This window comes from Carettochelys insculpta, chromosome 4 (genome assembly GCF_033958435.1).
Source record: "Carettochelys insculpta isolate YL-2023 chromosome 4, ASM3395843v1, whole genome shotgun sequence".
Classification (NCBI taxonomy): Eukaryota; Metazoa; Chordata; order Testudines; family Carettochelyidae; genus Carettochelys; species Carettochelys insculpta.
In genome coordinates, this window is record NC_134140.1 from 129,107,950 (window position 1) to 129,131,807 (window position 23,858).

Below are 23,858 nucleotides of genomic sequence, written 5' to 3' on the forward strand. Positions count from 1 at the left end.
CAAAGCTGACATGGTCTATTCAGCAAGGTGGAAATTGCCCATTATCAATAGTACTTATCAAAAGAGGAAAAACAAGTCAGATCAGGCAGGGGGCTATGAACCTTTGTCAGAGTCTAATGGGGAGCTATCAACACCCAGGGCAGAGAAGCTGCCTTTGTAAGCTGTGAGCCACTCCCAGTCTCTGTTTAATCCTTGGTTAATGGAGTCAAATTTGCAAATAAATTGCAGCTCAGAGATTTCTCTCTCCATTTCATTTTTGAAATGTCTTTGTCTCAGGACTGTCACCCTTAAATCTGCCACTGAGTGTCCAGGGAGATTGAAGTGCTCTCCCACAGGCTTCTGTACATTACTGTTCCTGATGTCTGATTTATGTCCATTTATTCTTTTGTGGAGAGACGGTCCAGTTGCCCAATGTAAATTGCGGTGGGGCATTTCTGGCACATGGTGGCATATATTATATTAGTAGATGTGCAGGTAAAGGAGCCCCTGATGGTATAGTTGGTGTTAGGTCCTGTGATGATGTCACTGGTGTTGATATGTGAGCAGAGTTGGCAGCGAGGACTGTTGCAGGGGCTGGTTCCAGGCCTAGAATCTCTAGAGAAATCTCTGAGCTGCAATTTATTTGCAAATTTGCCGCCATTAACCAAGGATTAAACAGAGACTGGGAGTGGCTCGCAGCTTACAAAAGGAGCTTCTCTGCCCTGGGTGTTGATAGCTCCCCATTAGACTCTGACAAAGTCTCACATCCCCCTGTCTGATGTGACTTGTTTTTTCCTCTTTTGATAAGTACTGTTGATACTGGGCCATTTCCACCTTGCTGAATAGACCTTGTCAGCTCTGGCCCTCCCTCTTACCGGGACCCCACTCTTTAAATACCTCTCTGAAACCACCCCCACTCATGCATGTGATGAAGCGGGTCTTTCCCAAAAAATCTTATGCTCCAAAATGTCTGTTAGTCTATAAAGTGCCACAAGACTTCTTCTGGTTCTCGAAGCTACAGACTAACTTCCTACTTCTCTGATACTCGATTCAGTGGAAGTAGTTTTGGTCAGTTAGGCTTTTTTATTTTTGTCTGGTTTTGCAGTTTAACATAAAATGTGGATTGGAAACATGGAGGTAAAGAGAGCTCATAGAGCTGGAAGGGACCTTAAGAGGTCATTGAGTCCAGTCCCCAGCACTACCGCTGCTTTTTTTTTTTTAAATTTAAACTGCCCCCGACCCTGGAAAGGCCCTTTCAAGGGCTTGAACTTACAAGCCTGAGCTTTCAAAGCCAATGTTCTAAACCCTCAGCCATCACTCCTCTTAAAGGCTATTGCCACCAGCTGTTGAGAGCCGCAGAGCATCCCCTGTGCTTGGGGTACAGTGTGCTCCAGAACGCCTGCTCCCAGAAATTCACTTCCACTGCATCCTGGGAGGCAGGGATATAGGATCCCATGGAGCAGTGGTGGACAACCTGTGACCCAGCCTTACCTGCAGTTCCCATTGGACAGAAAATGTGAACCACAGTCACCGGGAGCTGCAGGGGGGACGGTGGGGTCAGGGTTGGGTCATGCTTGTGGATGCTCATCTTAAACATTCTGTCTCATGGGCTGCTAGTGGATAACCCTGATGGGCTTCAGGTTTCCCACCACTGCCCTAAAGGGTGTGGAGAAGTTTTGGGGCTGGCTGCTACTCACTGCCTTCACAGTGCACACACGTCCCCAGGAGGGTGGGGATCATGTGGACCAAGGGCCAGAGAGTGGAGTGGGATTAAGTAGCTGGATTGCAAGGGGGAAGAGCAGCAGAGCTCCTAGCTCAGCAGGCCGGGGGGTGGATGCAATCCCACACTGCAGTGTCTGGGAGCTTTGCTTTGGGCAACCTCTGCACAGAAACGAGGGGATGGTGCAGGTGCACTTTGCCAGGAAGTAATGGCATTTCCGGAAGCTCTGCTGGCTGCCTGCATCCCTGCTCCTCTGCCACCAGAACATCTAGGGCACATCTGCAAGACTTCCAGGAGCTGAGTCGAGTTGGAGCCATATGCACACGGGAAAGCAAGATGGCTCAGCCCTTAGGTCCCAGCCGAACATGGCCTTGGACCCACCAGTTCTGCAGGGTCCTGGCACCGAGTCCAAGATTAGAACAATTGGTGTATAGATGCCAGGGGTGTGTGGTAGGCTGTTGTCTTAAGACGAGGCTTACATCACTGTGTAGACATACCCTTAGAGAAACTGATTTTAATAGCCTGGATTACTGACTGTTATTAAGCCTTAGGTTCCCGTGTGCCTAGCTCACAGTTGAAAATGGAATCTCGGCTTCTAAATCAACTTGGGCACTTTTGAAAAATTACCTCAGCTCCTATTATGAGTATGTATAGTCTGGCGCAATGGGGCCCTGCACTCAGCTCAGACCCCAGGCATTAATGGAATCCAGCGACTGTAATGATAAATCAACAGCAACAACAAAATTACTCTATGTACTTTCTTCTCTCTGGCCGGGGAGGAAGTGAAGGAGAAAAATGCCTTTTTGTAAATAGTGGGAGATGCTCAGATATAATGCTGATGAGCATACTTGTGTAGATAAACACATAATAGTGATACTTGCAGTATATTATTGAGAAATCTCTTTGTGTGCTTGGTGAGAGGGTGATTGCCCTGCATTGGAGGGTAAAGGGTTAAAACAGCCCTGGGAGAGTGGTGATCCCAGCAGCCAATCATGAGAGAGCATGAGGAATCCAATCAGGACTGGGTAGACCCTATAAAAAGGGGCTTCACTACAGCAGGAGGTCAGTATTTCTCTAGTTTAGGGCAGAGGAGGATCTGTTTTCTATATAGCTAGAGGTATTTTGGACAGGGCAGTGCTGGGGAAGGGCAGGAGGAGTGGGGGAGCTCTAGCCTGGTGAGCTCCCAGGCTCAGTGATAAAGTGGTTAGTTCAGACTGCAGTTTGTCCTTGAGGAAAGGGGGGAGATGAAGAATGGCAGTGGGTCTCTGAGGGAAGTGATGGGCTTAGGAGTGAGTGGGCTCCCTGGAAGGGGAGGAACCCAAAATGTGGCTGCTGCTTTGGGTCATAATGGGGGAAGTGTGGTGTGGGAGCAGTATGGGCCTGATGAGTGAAAGAGATATAAAGGGCAGGTAACTGGGGGGGTGGGGGTGTAACACTACCAGAAGAGGGTGTTCCAGCCCTAGGTGAGTGCAAACGCCCAGACTGGCCAGCAGGAGGCACTGTGTGATGAGTCAAACCATTCCAGTACTGTACTATAAAGAATTTTAGACAAGGTATGGTCCCTGGTAAAGAAAGGAGATGTAGGTGGCACTCAGAACGCATGGATGTTTCACTATAGCTAGCAGCAGTTTTCTTTAATCCATGCCTCCTAGTTGAGAGGTACTGACACCCTTTCAGCTAAATCTGAACTCGGGTCAGAATGAAGTGAAAACCAGTATTTTCACAGCTCCAGTTAAGCATGCTATTTCCACAGCTTATCCATTAGACATCAGCATATCCTGAACAAATCCACATGAAGTAAAACTGCTTCATCAGGTTGCATTTACAGTTTTTCATCTCTTCACCATTGCAAACTGCAATGCACTCACTATTTGGCAAAATTGATAACTATGCCTTTGTTAGCACAGACAGCAGTAACTTGTCCGCCAATGTTTCATGGTGACTTGAACTTTTTCTTTCTGTGCCCAGGCTATATGAAATTTTAAAGAAAAGCATCAAAGTCAGAAAAATCAAATACACAGTCCAAATTTCCAATATATAAATAACCCATAGCCAGCATGTTCACTATTCAGAGAGCTGTTCCTCTTGCAGCACTCTCAGAGAAACATTTAGAAAATGACTAAACTCTGCTAAAAAGACATATGCTGCATTTCTAAATAGCTTGTCTATGTATGGCATGACAGTTTTTCTGTAGCATTAGTACAGTTTCAAACTAAGTATGAATCCACTTGTCCATGCAGCATGGAAAATAATGTTCTGAATACAATAATAGCCATGATCCTTCCACTTCAGACTATAACTCTTCCACCTATAAATTAAGATAGATTGAGTAGAGTCTGTACTTGGATGGGAGACTCCCAAGAAAATTACAAGTTGTGCTGTAGGATTACACTGGAGATTTTGTAAGTGAAATTTTTCCCCTCTGTGGGACATACAGAGCCAACATTCCAGCTTGATGTTAGGAGAATTTAGAACTGAGTAGCTGGAAGGACATAATTCTGAAATGAAATGTAAATCTAGGGGGCTCTGAATACTCATAGCCAAGGCGGTGGGGGGGCGTGCATTGGATTAGTTTGTCAGCTCTAAATGCAGTGGTTTAACAATATCAAACTGAAGTGCATCCACATGACTTTGACAGATACTTTTCTTGTGAGTCATTGCATCTGCACAGCTCTGTGTTTGCTTAAATTAACCATTCTTCCTTCTGGGAAACTATTCCATAGCACGATGCTCTGCCACTCAGCTATGTTCTAAGATTTTTCTCCTGGTGCATTGTGGTATGCCTATCCTACATGACAGGAATTCTGGCAGTCAGGAAACAAACTAACAGACTGCCATGATTTCTCTCCTGGCCTCCTTTGGATAGTTCTTGAACTGTTGTCAGGGAACATGGAGAGCATTCTGCTAAGAAATGTGACTGGTGGCTATTCTCCTGCAGGTGGGATGGGAAGTCTCCATTTGCAGTTGTGCAGGTGGATAGATTTAGCACAATGGTTTCATAGAACTGTTGATGCCACAATAATATGTCTAATGGATGAACACTCCTGTCTGATTCTTCGAGTTTGCTCCAGGAAGCCATCCCTCCTCAAGTCTGCCCATGTGGCCCTTTGCTGGGACAAATTCACTAGTCCCTGGAAGTGAGCCTCTCTTGACTTGCTCTTTGTTTCAATTGCAGGTTTGATTGCCTGCCTCTCTGGGTGCTAACTCCAACAGCTCCTGGGTATGAATTTGCTGGTGCTCAGGGGAAACAGAAAAAAGCAAAAGCCCTTTTTGTTTCATTGCTAGTCTCCATTGCCAACAGTGATGAAAATGTATTTCTTCCCATCTCCTCTTCCCGCTTCTGGGTTTGCATCAAGGGGACCAAACAATCTCCAAATTACTTCCCCACAATACAGGTCTTCCCATGCATATTTGGGTAGCTGTATTAGTTTCAGGTGACTTGGGAGCAGCAGTTGGCAGGTTAGTAACTGTGGGTGCACCTTGGTAGGTTTGTTCTTGCACTGGAGGATGTTACTCTGAAGTACGTTAAAAGGCAATGGGCAAACCAGAAAGCCTGTTCCACTTACCAGAATGAAGTCTGCCACCCCCACTACCAGTTGGTGCAAGAATGAAAAGAAAACACTGGTTATATGGGTAGTCCCTAGAGGGTTACTTTGTCTTGCAACATTCATGCCAAGAGACTGAACTATCCTTGGCTTACAATCTCTTTTATCACACCTAAGCTGTGTCTACACGTGCACGCTACTTTGAAGTAGCGGCACTAACTTCAAAATAGTGCCCGTCGCGGCTACACGCGTCGGGCGCTATTTCGAAGTTAACTTCGACGTTAGGTGGCGAGACGTCGAAGTCCCTAACCTCATGAGGGGATCGGAATAGCGCCCTACTTCGACGTTCAACGTCGAAGTAGGGACCGTGTAGACGATCTGCGTCCCGCAACGTCGAAATTGCCGGGTCCTCCATGGCAGCCATCAGCTGTGGGGTTGAGAGATGCTCTCTCTCCAGCCCCTGCGGGGCTCTATGGTCACTGTGTGCAGCAGCCCTTAGCCCAGGGCTTCTGGCTGCTGCTGCGGCAGCTGGGGATCCATGCTGCAGGCACAGGGTCTGCAACCAGTTGTCGGCTCTGTGTATCTTGTGTTGTTTAGTACAACTGTGTCTGGGAGGGGCCCTTTAAGGGAGCGGCTTGCTGTTGAGTCCTCCCTGTGACCCTGTCTGCAGCTGTGCCTGGCACCCTTATTTCGATGTGTGCTACTTTGGCGTGTAGACGTTCCCTCGCAGCGCCTATTTCGATGTGGTGCTGCGCAACGTCGAAGTTGAACATCGACGTTGCCAGCCCTGCAGGATGTGTAGACGTTATTCTTCGAAATAGCCTATTTCGATGTTGCTACATCGAAATAATCTATTTCGATGTAGGCTTCACGTGTAGACGTAGCCCTACAGTCCAGCATAAAATGCGCTGCAGAATTAATAGAATTCTGCAGTAGTTGCTCTAATGCCAAAGGCCTTATAGTGCCTCAAACTCTATGCCTTTTGAATGTCTCTGTGCTGTGATTTGGGTCATTTACCTCATGAAATCTCAACTTCGCTAGAAGCTGAGTGCATTAATGAAACTGTGGGCCAATGTACCTTTCCTATTGCTTTCCTCTTTCTGTAGATGCTGACACTTGCTATTCAGTGAGTCTGATTTTGCTACCTCTTCCCCATAGTGTGGACACCTTGAGCAGCCAGAGGAGGAGAAATGGGTGAGGGAGGCTGGGTGGGGGGGAAGATGTTAGTAAAAGCAGGTAGATAGGGAAGCTAGCTCTGTCCAAAGTGGCAGCAGATGACAGGTACTGGGAAAATGTCATTGAGATCCCCATATGCAGCATTTTATAGTATAGGACATAATATTCACAGTTAATAATAATAATATAATATACCTAAATAATCATGGTAAAATTCCCATCCTCTGCATGTTCTCTACTGCCCTAATACATCTGGTGGTCATTTTGTTGAGAGCTGGCCACTGCTGTTTAGGGGTCTTGGTAGGTAGCTATCCACCACATCATTTTCAGTTCCAGCATGGCTTGCACACAAGTGCAGCACAGCGCCCCGTAACTTATATATTTACACCACTGCCGTGTATGTGTGCCTGCATGGTGGTTTTGCAGTGCTGTTATGGCTGTTGGGGAAAAGGTGGGGAAAAGACGTGGTCCGGTGACCACTGACCTGCTCAGCTATCAGAAGGTACAAAAGCCCTGCTTGCGAACTCTGAGGGGCTGCCGTCTGTGGTGACAGCCCACGTCCATGTCCTCAGCTTCAGAACCACCCGAGAGCCTGAAAACGTCTCGGATACCCGGGGAAACTGATTTCCCTGAACATGATCCACTCGCAGCTGCGCCCGAGTTCCCCCCGTGCTGTTTCACGAGATGCAGCTGAAGATCAGGTCCATCTCCAGACTGTCAGCTCTTGCTCATCAGCCTGTAAAGTGTAGGATATTTTACTCCTCATCTGCGAGGGAAAAGGGGTCCTGAGCTGCATGAACTGTTTTCTTTGTGAGTTATCTTCGTGTCGCTCTCTCTCCCTTCCTATCGGTGGCCAAATGGAGGATAGATTCCGATTCAGGGAGAACCAAAGCGTGCAGGATTTTGACAGGGGTCCTTTATTATTTTAATTTTTAATTTCCCCCTCAGTAGAGTACAGTTCCCCTTCATGAGAGCAGAAAATGGGAGCCTCACCGGCGCTCCTGTTCTGGCGCCTTGAGCTCTGGCAGAAGTATCTGAGGAGCTTTGTTTCGAGTAGCTCTGGGAATTGCCCCACAACTTCATTTACTCTGCCAGTGTCCCCCAGATGCCTGCATTGTGGTGACTCTGCTCCAGATAAAACTAAACTCAAACTTAAAAGGGCAATCGAGTTCAACCTCTGAAGGGGTCCACATGGAAGCCTGGATGGTGAGACACGGCTGCTCTAATGGGTCTCCGAACTTCCTACTGCCTGGTATTAAAAGGGGTCCTGATAGCTACATGCCAGCATTTAAACAGGAGACAATGGCTTAAATGACCTTGGCACAAAGCAGGGCACGTACGTACAATGCCAAGTCATCCAGGTGGGAAGCAATATACTGTGTAAGAGTAGGTGGCAAACTGACAAAAGCAGAACAGTTAGGAATATGTCCACACGAGCCTTAAAGTGAACATACTCCCTGCAAAGTGGAGTTACATGCATGCCAGGGAGATTCCTTGGTAGAAACTTCAACACCAGATAATTTGCTGTAATAAATGGTGGTATGTGGATACAAGGCACCATGAGGCAAACTAACTAAAGATTCTTTGATGTAAGATGTAACATCCCTATATAGACAAGCCATCAGAGCCATTAAAGGTCCTCTTGTGCTTTCCACAAGAGGTAGGGCTGAATCCGTTGCCCAATGAAGTCAATGGAAATATAAGACTTATTTCTTATTCCATGAGATGTCCTACTGAGTCAATTCACAAGAGATAGGGCTGTACAGTTTGTCAACAAAGGTTAATGCAAACACTACAGCCATGGCTAAATTAGCCCCTGCCTTTCAAAAGGGGGATGCTAATGAGCAACTTTGGCAGATGCTAACGAGGTGCTGCCATGCAGATGCAGTGCCTCATTAGCATAATGGCAGCTGCACGCATTTCAAAAGTGCTGCTTTCTAAACGCACGTTGCTTGTGTAACCAGGGGCCTATTGGAAGGACCACTGGACTTCAAACCCCCCTACTTCCCATTTGGTTTTGGGAAAGAGGAATGCAATGTAGACACAGCCTCATTGTCCTTAATGTGCTTTGCTCAGTTCCTAAATGTCCTGAGTACAAAGTATGGCAATGTGAGCCTGAGGCTCTCATTTTTAATTGTTGTACTGTTTTGAAAAAATCCCTCAGATACTTAGGCTGTCCTTTTCACTCTGAAAACTTTGTAAGGAAGGGTGTTCTTCTCATTCACCAGCAACGTCTCTCTCCTTGTTGACACTGGAGAGTCCACCACTTCTCCTACTTCTGTATCATGCTGTACCCAGCACTGTAGGGATGTTTTTTCTCTTTAGATAAATTGCCACTGACAGATTGAAAAAGTTTCATTGCAGAACTGCATGCGAACGGTGAGAAGGACTGCAGCCAGAGCTGTGTGGAAAAAAGGGTATTTTGGGTCAGTGCCAAACCAAGCTATTTTAAAAAAATTGGATCCAAAAAGCCTTTTGGTCCAGGGTTTTTTTTTTAATGTAAAATTTGAAACCATCATTTTAACTGAAACAAATCAAAACATTCTGACCTGATTAAAAAAATTCTGTAGCCAAAACATTTCAGGGAATTTGACACAAACTTTTAAAATGTCTCAGTCAACCCGAATGCGCATGTGTTTGGTGGGGCAAAAAACAAATGTTTCACCAACTGCTATGTGCAATTCCCACTGAGTATGTGGAAATTTTGGGTATTTTGTGCCTAACTTGAAACAGGCCATCTATGGATTCAGGGCTCCCCGATAATGAAACATTTAATTGAACTGGTGTTTCTAAAATGCAGTTTTCTGCTAATACAGTTGCTGGAGGCAGTGTAGGGGAAAGGTACCGATTCTCATTAGATACAGGATGCGTGCCATCACTCCCAACCATATCATGCATGCCAGCCACATAAATCACACTGCTTGGAGAAAGACAAATGATCCCAAAGGCATGTGTAAAGGTACCATGTCAATTGGTACACAACTTCCAAGATCAGTTAGGCATGAAGGGACAAGCTGTTCTTGCATTAGTCCAAAATCAACTTTCAAATTACAGCATTTTCTCAATTTGGCATCAGGCAAACTTGGAGCTCATATGAGTCACGATGACTTGTTGCATTAACTTAGGCTGAACACAGCTAAGGACCACACACTGCAGAACTCTGTCTTAAATTTACAATCGGTGCAAATAGACAAGACTGCTCTAAACCCATGAAGTGGATTGCGCATGCCTATTGCAAACCACATCGCAGACACAGAGCCTGGTAAATGGTTTATAAGGCTACAGCAAAACTGCATTGACAACTACTTTTATCTGCATCACAGATTAAAATCACCAGAAAAAAAACTCATTAGTCTACCAGAAAAACTGCAGAAAGGAAACAACCATTTTATGTCTCTCCAGCAGGCAATAAAAAACGGGAACACTCGCTCATTTGCAGTTGGGAGGGGAGGATTTATACAATTATTCTTAACCTAAAAATACCTTTTTGCTGCAGAGGTTTTGTTAACATACAAAGTATGCAATGATCATATCACAGAAGGAACACAAACAAATCCAGCTGTGACAATTAAAGAAGTGGTTCCAAGCCTGTATCTAGTTTAAAAGTACGTCTAGATCACACGGAAGGTTGACCTGGTCAGGGTGGACTTCTGGAGTTTGATTTCACATGCCTGGTAGAGATACATGAAATCGAACTATCAGGGGTCAGCATTCGATCACCGTACGTACTCCTCGATATTGTGAGGAGTGAGGGAGATCAACAGGACAGTTTCTCCCATTGACCTCCCTCTGTGAAGAAGGCCAGACGAGTTGATTCTAGCTACACAATTGGCCCAAATAAGTACCCAGCAGCAATTGTCCTGGGTTGCCAGACTGGTTCTGTGGAGGTCACATACCCTGTGTGGAGCCTTGAATTTGCAAACTGACTGTGGACTCGCTGTATATTGACACAGTCATATGGCTAAAGTGGATTGATGGACAAGCTGGCCCAGGAGCCTTTAAAGAAGAGTGGAGTGGAGTGCTGCAGTTAGCACTGGTGGGAAGAGACTGGTCTCTGGACACAGGAAGACTACAGATTTCTCTGTTTACTAATAATTTTTAGGAGCTTTTGCACATGGCTCCAGAGTGCATTTTGGGGCCAAGACAAAGCCCCCATTTTCTTTTATTAATGAAATAAGTTATTTCTTATTGTCTTTCAAGAAGAGAAAGCACAGACGTAAGGCATGCAATCACAACGTATAGTGCGTGTCTACACTAGCCGGCTACTTCGAAGTAGCCGGCACAATGTCGAAATAGCACGCGTTGTGTCTACACGCGCTGTGCGCTATTTCAACGTTGAAATTGACATTAGGTGGCGAGATGTCGAAATTGCTGTTCCCATCCAAAGATAGGGATAGCGCCCTACTTCAACGTTCAACATCAAAGTAGGGTGTGTGTAGATGATTCGCGCCCCGCTACTTCGAAAGAGCGGGGTCCTCCATGGTGGCCATCAGCTGAGGTGTTGAGAGATGCTCTGTCCAGCCCCTGTGGGGCTCTATGGTCACCTTGTGCAGCAGCCCTTAGCCCAGGGCTTCTGGCTGCTGCTGCTGCAGCTGGGGGTCCATGCTGCGTGCACGAGGTCTGCAACCGGTTGTTGGCTCTGTGGATCTCACGCTGTGCAGGCCAAATGTGTCTGGGAGGGGCCCTTTAAGGGAGCGGCTTGGGGCTTTGCTGGCCCCTTATTTTGACAGGGAGAGCTTGTGTGTGTGGACACTCCACATTTCCTTCCAGGGCGGCTCCTTTCAACGTTCTCTGTCACTACTTTGACGTTGAACGTCGATGGCACCAGCCCTGGAGGATGTGTAGACAATACGCCTCGAAGTAGCCTATTTCAATGTTCTTACTTCGAAATAGGTTACTTCAACATAGTGTGCTAGTGTAGACAGAGCCATAAGAAACATGAGATATGCTATTTGTCCACATCAGCTCTCTTTCTCCCCAGCTAGTAAGGATGCAGAGAAAATGACAATTTTTCAGCAGAGTCAATTCATTTGGGAGACTTCTTGTACCACAAAAAGTTAACTCACTTGGGCTGTGTCTCCACTACAAAAATAACTGTATAACTTCAAAGTAAGCAACTTCGAAGTGGAGCATCTACACACACACTGTACTTTGAAATTGAATTTAGAAGCAGGGCACTACTCCATTCCCAGGAATGGAGTAAGGACTTTGAAGTTCAGCTCCCTACTTCGAAGTTAACTTAACAGTAAGGGAAAATGTGTGTAGACTCTCTTCTGGCTACTTGGATGTAGTGCCTAACTTTGAAGTTAGTTCCTCGTGTAGACACATTTGCTGCATTCAGGTACCACCTCAAGTCCTCAGTTGAAATCGGGGGTCTCTATTATGATATCTGCAGCAGAAACCCATAGTGAAAGACACTCCCTGCCCTTTAAATCTCCCAGCTTAAACAGACACAAGGATCATTTCCATTCTACTGATGGGACAATGAGACAAAGAGCTATGAAGTGATTGGCCCAGGGTCATGCAGGATGTCTGGGGCAAAGCCAGGAATTGGACCCCTTTGTCCTAGTCCAGTGCAATCATCTCCAAAACATCCTTCTGCTCATCCTTTCCTCCTCCTCACTTAATACAGACAGCAAGTATCCTACAGTTCACTTGGCCAAAGGGCTGCTGAATTTATTAATAGAAACAATAAGCCACCCACCACAGTACCACAGCATCATTCATAACAAGAGCAGCATTCAAAAGCTATCCAGATACCAGTTAACGCTTTGACTTGCTGTCAGCTACTTGATTACACATAATTCCAGTCCCAGTGGGTGTGTGCTGGTGCACCAGATGGCTCGTGTATTATCCAAACTGATTTTGGAGAGTGCTTACAGCCCCATTCATTTCACAAAGTGCAGCATAATAACTTCTTAATCTTTCCAAACAGGAGTCTTTGCAGGGATCTGTGCTCAGGGTCCACGAACAGATGAGGAAAGGAACATTTCTTTCCCTCCTGGCTAAGCCAAGCTGCTAATGACTCAGGCCGTATTTCGTCTCATTCCACTGTTGCGTCTACTTTACCGACTGATATTTATGGGATAATTGCTGTTGCCTGTGAAGTGCAGTGTTCTTTCAGCCCATTGTCCAGCTCAGTCATAAACAATCAGGAAGCAATGAAGAGGGGTATTAGCCAACAATGCCATTTACTGACATCATGCTCAATACCAGTGAATTGTGGGTTGGAAGTGAGGCAGGCAGCCAGCTTTTCGATCCCTGAGAAGGGAAAAGAGGGAGGCAGATGAACAGGTGCACAAAATTCCAAAGCTGATTTTCTTTTCCTAACATGGTGTTATACTTTCATGCATAAAAAGTAAACATTATGAGCATTGAAGAATACTATGTGCCACTTACTCACACGAGTGACAGCTCCCTCAGACAGTAACAGAGAGGGAGCCGTGCTAGTCTATACACTATCAAAACAAAAAGCAGTCAAGTAGCACTTTAAAGACTAGCAAAATAGTTTACTTGGTGAGCTTTCGTGGGACAGACCCACTTCTTCAGACCATAGCCAGACCAGAACAGACTCAATATTTAAGGCACAGAGAACCAAAAACAGTAATCAAGGAGGACAAATCAGAAAAAAAATGATCAAAGTGAGCAAAGCAGAGAGTGGAGGGGTAGGGGGGAAGGTCAAGAATTAGATTAAGCCAAGTATGCAGATGAGCTCCTACAGCGACTCAGAAAATTCCCATCCCGGTTCAAAGCACGTGTTAATGTGCCAAATTTTAATATAAAAGATAGTTTGGCTGTTTCTCTTTGAATAGTGGTGTGAAAATTTTTTTCAGTAACATGCATACTCTTAAGTCATTAATACAATGCCCCATTCCATTAAAATGTTGACTAACTGGTTTGTGGATCTGGAGTGTTTTAATGTCTGTTTTGTGCCTATTAACCCTTTTCTAATGGAGTTAGAAGTCTGTCCAATACACAAAGCATGTGGGCATTGTTGGCACATGATGGCATATATGATGTTAGTAGAGGAGCATGGGAAAGTGCCCGTGATTCTGTGAGTAACCTGGTTAGGTCCAGTGATGGTATTTCCAGAGAAGATATGTGGACAAAGCTGGCAGCGTGCTTTGTTGCAAGGAAAGTTTCCAGGACTGGTATTCCTGGGGTATAGACTGTGGCTGTTTGTGAGGATCCTCATAAGTTGGGAGGTTGTCTGTAGGAGAGAACAGGCATGTCACTCCCTCAGACAGGTAAGCAACTGCTCACAGAAGGCCGTTGTCCGCTCACAGGGCCAAGGATTGACAGGATTATGGTTTTTTTCATCACAGTGTCGATTAGGGATAGTTAACTTTATTAAGCTTATTACTTTACTGCTACTACAGAGTTAATGCTCTGGAATGGTCGTTATATGCAAGCAAACACTACAGAGCAGTGCGTATAAGGAATAAAACGTACTTGGAATGCTGACACCCTGTTGTACCATGGGGAGTCCCATCCTTGTTGCCTCACACTAGGGCTGTGATGGATGTGGCTCCAGCTGGGGAAATCCAGGGCACCCCTGAGGCTAACAGCCTTTGTGAGACTCACCAGGGAGGGACAGGACCTCACACTGATTTTATCTCTTAGCTGTTCATAGGGTGTGTGCACACTGCCTCAAGAGGCTGAAGACAAGATTACCCTGTGTACCAGTTCCCTACATTCCCAACTCAAGTGCAGGTATTAGGACGAATACAGCCATCGGGTGTTCATGTCTTTAAGGCTGTAACACAGAGATGGGAACTTGGTTGTACTAAAGGAATGGAAACTTCCATCCTGGCCCTCAGGACTGCTTATGTCTTCTTATGTGACAGGTGTAAAGGCCTCTAGCCAGCCCTGAGGTAATGTGGTGGTGACATGTGTATCACTCTATGGCCTTGTGCCTCAGACATGCCCAAGCTCCATCTTCTCCTGCACTCCCTGCTCACATGCTTTAAGGGCAGGGAACTGATTAACTCCATCATGTCCAAATATGCCGAGGCCTGATCTGGGAAGTCTAAAATGTGGCTCATCTCAACCCTCCCTCATACTCCACTGCATGATAGTATTAGGGCCAGCCTCGCTATCACTGTTGAATAGCCCCCACAAGAACAAGGCTCAGACAGAAGGACAAGGGTTAATATAGCCAATATACAACTGTAACAGAAAGCTCAAGGTCTCTTCCTTTTCCAGGCCTCCTCTTCCACGTGCACTGCTGTTCTAGCCCACCAAACAGGAAGCAGTAATTACACTGCAAAATATAAAAGTGTGTATCCCGAAAGGTGACTTTGATGAGCAGGATAGAATATAGACGGACTCATGTTCTTTCTGATACCCAAGACAAACAGGAAAGTATCTTTTCTATAGGCTCAAATGCCAGAAGACAAAGAAAATGACACAACATTTCCATTTTTAATCAATTTTTTCAATTGGTCTCAGGATTTTTGGGGCTCAGCTCATGATTTTCGAACACTTAGGGTGCCCCTAAGAGGAGAAGCACAGGAAAAACATGAACTCCTAATTCAGTGGTGAGGTTGCCTGGCAAAAACCTCTATGGATATTGGGGTCTGCACCTCCACCAAGAAAGGTGGAGAAGGAACTTCTGGGAGCTTGTTGTGGGCTTTGTAGGGTTGGGGACATGTCCCTAGGAAGCCTTTCATCGGGATTAGAGGGAGCTGGATCAGAGCATATCAGGAGCTTTTCGGAGGAGCAGAGGGCAGTGTGAGGATTTTCAGGGGATGTTATGAGGAAAGTAAAGTATGGGGGATAGCCTGATATGGATGATTCTCAGGAGAGGCTCTTGGGTGGGGAAACTGTGGAGTAACAGGAGTTTGAGAAGTTTGAAGGAGAGAGAAGAGGAGGATGACCACTGGGATTGTGCCTAGAAACCAAGGTTCTTCTGCTTTCTGATTGTGACCACCTAAAGCACAGCACTACTATAATGGCATTCATGCTGAACCATACTTCCCAGCCTGTCCCGCCCTCTGGATTTCAACCAGACTGGGCAGGAATCATTACTGGCCTGCCTTAGGTCTCTTTCACTGAGGAGACAGGGGCTTCCAGTGGAACAGCAGAGTGAGTGTAGTTATACCTCTACTCTGCTTCCCCAAGACCATTTTCTATTGTCCCTATCATGGACAATAATAATATACTCTGTGACATCATTAAACATTGAACAATCACAGTCCTGGCCACAAATTCAGTGGACACTTTTTCAAATCACTATTTAATTCTACCTATATGCACAGATGTCATTAGATATCTCTGAGAGAAGAGGAGAGGCAAAACCTGTGGGTCTGGGCCATAACAGGTACAGAACAGGATGGGTCCTAGTCCCACAGTTTTCTCCCCATTTTCATCTAAAACCTACGGGAACCCTTATGTGGCAGTAACACCAGGAGCCTCAGATCCACTGTGAAGTGGTTAATAAGTTATCTGTTGGTGGATTATTCCTGCAAAATATCATTGGACTCTGCCTGCGGCACAGGGCAGCATGTTAACAGAGATCAGCTCAGGGAGCTGGTGTTCTGCTGTTACCAATAAAATAAAGCACTGACATTCCCAATGTATTCTGCTAAGACAGAACTGACATTTCACTTGACTGGGAGATACAGATCAAATATATAAAGCTGCCTCCAATCATTAGAAGTGCCTTAAAATGATCCTATCCCCTGTCACCCATTCTCAGTCCTAACAAACAGAGACTAGGGGCGCTGTCCCTGCCCATCTTAGCTAATACCCATTAACAGACACAGCTCCCATGAAATTATCTAAGCCTTTTTGAACTCTGTTAAAGTCCTGGCCTTCACAACACCCTCTGGCAAGGAGGTGAATACTTCCTGTTGTTTGTTTAAAACCTGTTGCTTATTAATTTCACTTGTTGAGCCCTAGTCTTGTATTACACAATCATGATTTTATAGACCTTCATCATATCCCCGCTTAGTCCAAGCCCAAAACTTAGTCTTATTACTCTCTCCTCATATGGCAGTTGTTCCACACCCCTAATTATTCTTATTGCTCTTTACTAAACCTTTTCCAATCCCAATAAATGAGGTGGCCACATTGATACAAAGTATTCAGGATGTGGATGTACCACAGATCTATATAGAGGCAATATGGTACTTTTTCTTAAGTATCCTTTTTCTAACATTTCCCAATGTTCTACTTGCTTTTCTGACCACCAGTGCACATTGAGTGATTTTTTTCAGAGAAATATCTACAACAGCTCCAACATCTCTCTATTGAGTCATAATAGCTCATTTAGTGCCCATTGTTTTATATGTATAGTTGGGATTATATTTACCAACATGCATTACTTTGCATTTATCAACATTCAGTTTCATCTGCCATTTTGTTGCCCACTCACCCAGTTTTGTGAGATCCTTTTGAAACTTTTCTCCATCTAATGTGGACTTAACTTCCTTGAGCAATTCAATATAATTTACAAATTTTGCCATCTAACTGATTTCATCTTTCTCCAGATAATTTAAGAATATGTTGAATAGGATTGATCCCAATATAGACCCCTGGGGGGACAGCACTAATTACTCCTTTTTGTTCAGAAAACTGACTGTTTATTTCTACAGTTTATTTCTTATCTTTTAACCAATTACCAATCCATGAGAGGACCTTCCCTTTTATCCCATGACAGTTTACTTTATTAAGAGCCTTTGGTCAGGGACCTTTTCAAAGGTTTTCTGGAAATCTAAGTATACTATATGCACAGGATCCCCCTTGTCCATATGCTTGTTGATGTCCCCTCAAAGAATTCCAGTAGATTGGAGAGGCATGATTTCCCTTCCCAGAATCCAGGTTGAACCTTCCCCAACAAATTGTGTTCATATATGTGTCTGACAATTATCTTGTATTGAAGTTACTGACCAGGCTGTAATTGCCAGGACCATCTCTGAAGGCCTTTTTAAAAATTGTCTTCACATTAGTTATTTTCCAGTCATTTGGTACAGAAGCTGATTCAAAGGATCAGTTTCAAAACACACAGTTAGTAATTCTGCAATTTCTCATTTGAGTTCCTTCAGATCTCTTGGATGAATGGCACCTGATTGTGGTGACTTATTACCGTTTAGTTTTATCACTTCCTTCCAGTACCTCCTCTACTGATGACTCCATCAGGGACTGTTCCTCACATTTGTCACCTGAAAAGAATGGCTTATGTTTAGGACTCCCCTTCACATCCTCAGCCATGAAGACTGATGTGAAGAATTCCCTTCATTTCTCCACAATACAGCTGTGGGAGGTAATGCCAGTAAAATAGCTATCTCAGGATGTGTATGTTCACTGAAGAATGGGGAAAGGGAACACTTGCAGAAGAAAAAATCATTTTTGTGCAGCCATAGAGCCACCTCCAGGGATAGTGGAAAGCATTATTCAAAACTTCCGTACATGTCTTTGTTTCTCGATGGAATTTTGAAGTTCTAGCTTCAGGCACTATAGCAGTTGCTTATATACAGCTGCACTGTGTTCATAAGGAAGCAGTATAGTTCCCAACTGCACAGTTATAAAGTTCTGCAATGGAACAGAGGGACAAGCAAAGAATACTGCAACTGTGCCATGTTCTTTTGGTTGTCCTGTCATTCAACCAGCATGGGACTTCTGCAATTTGATCATGAGCCTTGAGATTACCTGGGGATTTCAATTCAAATTTAAAAAAGTAAATTTCCAGCTTTTCATACGAGCAAAGAAAAGTCTGAAAATGTGACACAAGTACACCAAAGAACTCAAAAACTGGAAGGCAAATAATAAAAATGTAGAGTTTTTTTTTTCAAAAAAGACACAACAAAATATTCATTTTAAAGCCAATTACATGATTTGGGACTAGGAGGCAAGCTGACTCATAATTTCTGACCTCTTGGTGGCAGTGCATTTCCCTTCCTGTGCCTCTGTTGTGCCATCCTATGTTTGTTTATTTAGATTATAATCTCCTGAGATTATACATACAAAATGAGTCAGTACATTGCCTAACATAATAACGGGCTTAATCTGCAGTGAAGGAGGTTTAGGTTGGACATTAGGAAAAACTTCCTAACTTTCAGGGTGGTTAAACATTGGAATAAATTGCCTAGGGAGGTTGAGGAATCTCCATCACGGGAGATATTTAAGAGCAGGTTAGATAGACATCTACCAGGGATGGTCTAGATGGTGCTTGATCCTGCCATGAGGGAAGAGGACTGGACTTGATGACCCCTCATGGTCCCTTTCAGTTCTAGTGTTCTGTGATTCTATGGCTCTATAATTAATAAAAACCCCTTTCATGAACAGAACCGCTAGATACAGTAAACTCTTTCATGTCTGTCATTCTATCATTTGGAACTCTCAAATAACCAGCATTTTAACCATAGGCAAATTTAAGTACATTTTCCATAAGTACAGTATAATGAAAATAAATACAAATAAATACAGCATAATTTTACAATGTGCAATACTCGTGTTGTTGGTAAATAACGAACTCTGCATATATTTTTGTTTGTTTTCTAATATCTAATCTTGTTTTACTTTAGTGTTACGCATTTCTAGGTATACCTCTCTACTATCCAGAATATTTGAATATCCATCAGCTTCCCAGTCCTGGGGCTGCTGGATATGAAAGAGTTTAAGTGCTATCAGTTAAGGAGCTGATTGCACACATGCCTGCAAAGAATACGTTCACCAGGACATAGAATCCCCTTTCCACAAAGATCACCACAAGACATTATTAGCTGTTCTGGAGGCCTGTGAAAGCCCCTGTAGAGTGTCACGACACTTCTCTGATTCAGTTCCAGTGATATATTTGTCCGTGGATTCCAGCTGCCCTGCCATCTTATGTAGTGCTGAGTTAACCATGTTGGAATGTACCTGTCTCCTGAGATGGTGAGGCATGGATGTCCTGGGTGTCTCAATTATACAGTCATAGAATTCTAGGGCTGGAAGTGACCTCAGGAGATCATCTAGTCCAGCCCCCTGCATAAAGCAGGAACCCCTCTGCCTGCCTAAGGTATTCAAGGATACATCTTCTGTGTCTCCAGGTAAAGCCATACACCATGATCTTTTATCTCTCACATGCATCTCACTTTTGCATCATAACAAAGTGACCCCAGATAGTCACAGAATACAAATAGCCTTTCTGCATATTATTCTCTTCTGTTAAGGCTCTTTTCTCGCCAATAGCATGGCTTTGCAGTAGTGCATTAATCAATGTGATTAATCTCTCATACTTTGTTTGTTCTCTTCCTCACCTTCTCCCCCAGGCACAGTGGTGTGTGCATTGTGTTTGGGGAACATTTTTTCCTTGTACTATTGAGAACAAAATTAAAATAAACAACTTGCAACACTGCTATCCTGTTTGGTTTTGTACATTTTGCTTTTGTTATCAGTGGCTAGTAAGTAAGGAATGATTCTGACTATAATTCTCTGTTGTTTCTTAAGCATGTATGAATAAAAATATACAGTGTAAAAAAGCCAAAATAGACAAAAACCAAGTAAAACAACATCATTACCAAGCACTTTTATACACTTTATTATTGTATAATCACTTTTACTATAATGGCACATTTTTGCTTTCAAACAATCAGTTTATTTTAATAATCTGGTTTTTCTGCCTACGTTGCTATATGTGTCAGGGGGGGAGGGGAGTTTCTGTATAGCTCAGTTTTGTAGTTTAGGTTCCTGTTTCGTAGAACTTTTTAAAACTCTGTTTATTTTATGGCACTGATTTTTAACAGCCTATTTGTTTTTCTCTTCAGAATGGGAAGATCTTTTATGTCTCATTTATTTTATGTACGTTTGACAATGTTCTCACTCAGTAAATAAGGCTTCCTGAATCTCCCAAAATTTCATCCGGATTTAGAAGGAGTCTACCGCAGATTTTGAGTTGCTCTGGGATTTTTGCATATATAACAACTCTGGTTATTTTTTCATTATGCAGGCAATGAAATCTTTGCTTCTTACAAATACATAAAATTGATTCTTATTTAGCAATGTCGTAAGTCTCTTATCATTATTAACATGAGGTTGTACACTGATATTCCTGAGATCTGGTAGCTTATGTACATTTACGTTGCTGTGAACCAAATTCATCCTGGGAAAATGTTGCAATGCCCTGAACACTGGCTCCCTTTCAAAAATGCTATCCAGATGTCTTCTCTGAAAAGCATACTGATGTGTTTGAAGTAATTTTCCAAAGGTTACAAGAAGTTGCAAGACCACATCCCTAAATCCTAGGTGCACTCTGCTGTCAATGACCTATTATGCATGACAGCAAACTGCAGTATCACAGAATTGATGAAGCAATTTGATGAGGCTGAATCAGTGATGACGCCAGCTTCTATGATGGCGCAGCAATGCATGAAGATGGTTGAGTCTTCGCTGCTGTTTATTCAGTGTGGGGGCTGCTGATTGGAATTTGCAGGTCGTAACACTGCAAGACTTTGTGAAATACATTTCTGCTTCGGCTTTAACCAAAAGTTCTGTTGTGATTGCCTGGTACCCTTGCAGAAATCAGAAGTTTAGACAAGCGTGACCCTGACCTGGAATTTCAAAGAGGAAACTGGGTTGTTAAAAGTTCACCATTTCCCATCTGCATAGTTCATTTCACACAAAGTCCTAGAACATAAAAACAGACCACTGAATGTTGTTGCGGAAAATGTAGCATCCAAATGTTCCTTTCCAGTTTTCCCCAGAACTCTGGTGAATTAAACATGTCTGGTGTGACTTCTCCAGAAGCCCCATCTCGACTCATTAGGTGCTGTTAAATGCCAGGAAGGGGCAATTTTAAAGCTACAAGATGAGGTTCCTTGCACAGACACTCCATTTTTATATGACAGATCAGAGCTTGTTAATATCATGGCAAAAGCTGTTTTCAGTGATGAGGCAGCTAACAGTGTCAGTTGACTGTATACTTGGGGTCAAGGCTTATATGAAGCCATCAAAACCCACAGAATTATTCAAGGCTCCTTCAATCTAGGGGCTGTAATCAAGAAGGACAGACCAAAGCTGTGTTCAGATGCAAAGAAGAAATGTGAATGGCAGAGCTATGAAGGTGGACGTTTTCCAAGCAACACTCAAATGGAGAAAAATTACTCCCAGTAAAGGGTGCATTTGTGCCTGCAATGAAAGGGCAAATCATCAAGCGATGGAGCAACTGCAGGACGATCAGGCGCAACAGAACTACCCTCCTGTAGCAGGCATGACTGTGCCCGTGGATGGACCAGTCATAGCATTTATGTGTGTGACACCATGTACCCCCAGATCAATCCTTCAGCTAAGCAAATCCTCATGTACAAAAAACCAGATGTCGACATCTGGCTAAAGTTCGACCAGCAGCCTGCCTTTGCAGAGATGTGTGACTGTGGAATGGATGAGTATCACTGTGTCATGTCCAGCAGTGGTGGCTGAGGTGACAGCGACACTGATGACAATTTTGATGAAACAATGCATGACAAGGCCAACTTCCCTAGGATTACCAAAATCAGCATCTTTTCACATACACCTTTATTTTCAAATGTTTTTTATTATTGTTGCCTTACCTACAGTGGGGTGAGTGACCATCTGTCCCATATTTGGCAAGATGGTCCAGTATCTGGCACACACAGAAAGACGTCCTGACTTATTTTTTAAAAGGGACTAATTGTCCCATATTTGGGCCTTCCCACTGCTGACCTTTTCCAGCAGCAGCTGCGCAGGAAGAGCTGCTGGCAGGAGAGCATGTAGGTCACTTCCCTGAGCCTTGGGAAAGTGAGGGAGTGTGTGTGGATGCTGCTTCCCTGGGATGCGCTTGGGGCTGCTGCTTCCCTGGGGCTCTTGGGGAGGGGCAGCAGCTGTCACCTCCTTCCTGCCTTCCCAGGGCTTGGTGGAGATGGGAGGAGCCACCCATCCCCCGCTATATCTCCCTGCCCCATATTTGAGACAGGGAGATATGGTTGCACTAGTAATAGACCTTGCTGAACAATGGGATAAAAGAACAAACTCAGCCCCTTCTGAGTACAGTGGTAATTTAATTAGGGATTTGATCACTGCTGTTCATCAGGCTGTACTATTAGCTATCCATGGATATTCCTAGAAAGCATCACAAATTCTGCTGCTGCCTATTTGTCATCATGTTACACAGTTCATCATCTGATCAGGGAACAGATAAAATACCATGTGACTGATATAAATAGACAAAATAGAGGGTGAAAAAAATCACATTGTGAAAATGAACAAATACTTACAAATACAAATACTTATGAATAACAACTGTATTTGCAACAGCAACGAAGGGTCCTGTGGCACCTTATAGACTAACAGAAAAGTTTTGAGCATGAGCTTTCATGAGCACAGACTCACTTGGACCAGCATTTGATGAAGTGAGTCTGTGCTCACAAAAGCTCATGCTCAAAACTTTTCTGTTTGTCTATAAGGTGCCACAGGACCCTTCGTTGCTGTTACAGATCCAGACTAACACGGCTACCCCTCCGATACTTAACTATATTTGCAGACCACAGAAATTGTGGATAAATGATTTTCAGATCAAAATGACAAGCTTAAATTAAGCAAAAAATAATTGGTTTGGCAAATACTGTTTAACTAGCTCGAGTACACTCTCAAAAGTGCTAATGCTATGAAAAGAAGAATAATTGAAAAATATTGAATTTACCTGTCATTGGTTTTGCACGTGGCTCACTTTGTGTGTTTGCATCATGCTACCATTAAAATTCTAGTCAGTTTTACTTTCAGGTTCTCATTCCTTTGCTGAGTATTGAAATATTTAGATTCCATAGATGGATTAATTAGAAAGCCTTAGGCACTGCCACTCAAACACCAATTGGGTCTTCCTTTCCAAAGGGCTGGTAAAAAGGAAAGGAAAGTTCTGGTGGAGTAAAGGAATGAAATCGGAAAGTTTGGCTATGGCAGCTTGTAGATGTAACTGTCATAAAAGAGAGCAATGAGAGAGAGATGAATATTGACGTATCCTCTTTGAAAGAGTTTAGATGTCTAATTTAGATGTCTCTGCCTCAGATGCAGAGAAGTAAAGAAGCTTAAAGGGACAACCACCACCCTGCTCAGGATGCAGAATTACACTAGAGCTAGGCAAGGACCATTTAGCCACACTTTAAACTAATCTGTTCACTCTCCTTGTGTGCTTGACTTCTGTGAACAGTCCAGCGAATGAAGATGAATGGCAGGAATGTTCAGATCTTAATTTTAAAGCACATATTAGAGAATATTCCCTGAGGTTGAAAGTTCCCTGTGCAGAGAGCACAAGGGATCTCACAAAATTGGGTAACAAATGGCAGGCGAAATGCAGTGTTGATAAATTGTAAAATAACTCACATTGGAAAACATAAGTTCACCTACATATACAGAATGTTGGGATCCAAATTAGACAGAGATCTTGGAGTCACTGTGGAAAGTTCTCTGAAAACATCTGTTCTATGTCCAGAGCCAGTCAAAAA